Source organism: Oncorhynchus mykiss, unplaced genomic scaffold (genome assembly GCF_013265735.2).
Source record: "Oncorhynchus mykiss isolate Arlee unplaced genomic scaffold, USDA_OmykA_1.1 un_scaffold_537, whole genome shotgun sequence".
Taxonomy (NCBI): Eukaryota; Metazoa; Chordata; class Actinopteri; order Salmoniformes; family Salmonidae; genus Oncorhynchus; species Oncorhynchus mykiss.
Window position 1 is genome coordinate 75001 of NW_023493984.1, and position 2952 is coordinate 77952.

Sequence of the window (2952 nt, forward strand, 5' to 3'; positions counted from 1 at the left end):
TTTGATAGTGTTGGTACCAGGGAGGGGTGTTTGGTAGTTATATCTTTGATAGTGTTGGTACCAGGAGGGGTGTTTGGTAGTTATATCTTTAATAGTGTTGGTACCAGGGAGGGGTTTGGTAGTTATATCTTTGATAGTGTTGGTACCAGGGAGGGGTGTTTGGTAGTTATATCTTTGATAGTGTTGGTACCAGGGAGGGGTGTTTGGTAGTTGTGTATTTGATAGTGTTGGTACCAGGGAGGGGTGTTTGGTAGTTGTGTATTTGATAGTGTTGGTACCAGGGAGGGGTGTTGGTAGTTATATCTTTGATAGTGTTGGTACCAGGGAGGGGTGTTTGGTAGTTGTATCTTTGATAGTGTTGGTACCAGGGAGGGCTGTTTGGTAGTTATATCTTTGATAGTGTTGGTACCAGGGAGGGGTGTTTGGTAGTTATATCTTTGATAGTGTTGGTACCAGGGAGGGTTGTTGGTAGTTATATCTTTGATAGGGTTGGTACCAGGGAGGGCTGTTTGGTAGTTATATCTTTGATAGTGTTGGTACCGGAGGGTTGTTTGGTAGTTATATCTTTGATAGTGTTGGTACCAGGGAGGGCTGTTTGGTAGTTGTATCTTTGATAGTGTTGGTACCAGGGAGGGGTGTTTGGTAGTTATATCTTGATAGTGTTGGTACCAGGGAGGGGTGTTGGTAGTTATATCTTTGATAGTGTTGGTACCAGGAGGGGGTTTGGTAGTTGTGTATTTGATAGTGTTGGTACCAGGGAGGGCTGTTTGGTAGTTATATCTTTGATAGTGTTGGTACCAGGGAGGGCTGTTTGGTAGTTATATCTTTGATAGTGTTGGTACCAGGGAGGGGTGTTTGGTAGTTATATCTTTGATAGTGTTGGTACCAGGGAGGGTTGTTTGGTAGTTATATCTTTGATAGTGTTGGTACCAGGGAGGGGTGTTTGGTAGTTATATCTTTGATAGTGTTGGTACCAGGGAGGGGTGTTTGGTAGTTATATCTTTGATAGTGTTGGTTACAGGGAGGGGTGTTTGGTAGTTATATCTTTGATAGTGTTGGTACCAGGGAGGGGGTGTTTGGTAGTTATATCTTTGATAGTGTTGGTACCAGGGAGGGTTGTTTGGTAGTTATATCTTGATAGTGTTGGTACCAGGGAGGGCTGTTTGGTAGTTGTATCTTTGATAGTGTTGGTACCAGGGAGGGGTGTTTTGGTAGTTATATCTTTGATAGTGTGGTACCAGGGAGGGTGTTTGGTAGTTATATCTTTGATAGTGTTGGTACCAGGGAGGGTGTTTGGTAGTTGTGTATTTGATAGTGTTGGTACCAGGGAGGGCTGTTTGGTAGTGTGTATTTGATAGTGTTGGTACCAGGGAGGGCTGTTTGGTAGTTATATCTTTGATAGTGTTGGTACCAGGGAGGGCTGTTTGGTAGTTATATCTTTGATAGTGTTGGTACCAGGGAGGGGTTTTGGTAGTTGTATCTTTGATAGTGTTGGTACCAGGGAGGGGTGTTTGTAGTTGTATCTTTGATAGTGTTGGTACCAGGGAGGGCTGTTTGGTAGTTATATCTTTGATAGTGTTGGTACCAGGGAGGGGTGTTTGGTAGTTATATCTTTGATAGTGTTGGTACCAGGGAGGGTTGTTTGGTAGTTATATCTTTGATAGTGTTGGTACCAGGGAGGGCTGTTTGGTAGTTGTATCTTTGATAGTGTTGGTACCAGGGAGGGGTGTTTGGTAGTTATATCTTTGATAGTGTTGGTACCAGGGAGGGGTGTTTGGTAGTTATATCTTTGATAGTGTTGGTACCAGGGAGGGGTGTTTGGTAGTGTGTATTTGATAGTGTTGGTACCAGGGAGGGCTGTTTGGTAGTTGTGTATTTGATAGTGTTGGTACCAGGGAGGGGTGTTTGGTAGTTATATCTTTGATAGTGTTGGTACCAGGGAGGGGTGTTTGGTAGTTATATCTTGATAGTGTTGGTACCAGGGAGGGGTGTTTGGTAGTTGTGTATTTGATAGTGTGGTACCAGGGAGGGCTGTTTGGTAGTTGTGTATTTGATAGTGTTGGTACCAGGGAGGGGTGTTTGGTAGTTATATCTTTGATAGTGTTGGTACCAGGGAGGGGTGTTTGGTAGTTAATCTTTGATAGTGTTGGTACCAGGGAGGGGTGTTGTTTGGTAGTTGTGTATTTGATAGTGTTGGTACCAGGGAGGGGTGTTTGGTAGTGTGTATTTGATAGTGTTGGTACCAGGGAGGGCTGTTTGGTAGTTGTGTATTTGAATAGTGTTGGTTATTCGGGTACCAGGAGGGGTGTTTGGTAGTTGTGTATTTGATAGTGTTGGTACCAGGGAGGGGTGTTTGGTAGTTATATCTTTGATAGTGTTGGTACCAGGGAGGGGTGTTTGGTAGTTATCTTTGATAGTGTTGGTACCAGGGAGGGGGTTTGGTAGTTATATCTTTGATAGTGTCGGTACCATGGGAGGGCTGTTTGGTAGTTATATCTTTGATAGTGTTGGTACCAGGGAGGCGTTGGGTAGTAGTTATATCTTTGATAGTGTTGGTACCAGGGAGGGGGTTTGGTAGTTATATCTTTGATAGTGTTGGTACAGGAGGAGGTGTTGGTAGTTTATATTTAATATGTTGTGTACCAGGGAGGGTGTTGGTAGTTATATCTTTGATAGTGTTGGTACCAGGGAGGGTGTTTTGGTAGTTATATCTTTGATAGTGTTGGTACCAGGGAGGGGTGTTTTGGTAGTTGTGTATTTGATAGTGTTGGTACCAGGGAGGGGTGTTTGGTAGTTGTGTATTTGATAGTGTTGGTACCAGGGGGGTGTTTGGTAGTTATATCTTTGATAGTGTTGGTACCAGGGAGGGTGTTTGGTAGTTATATCTTGATAGTGTTGGTACCAGGAGGGTGTTTGGTAGTTGTGTATTGATAGTGTTGGTACCAGGGAGGG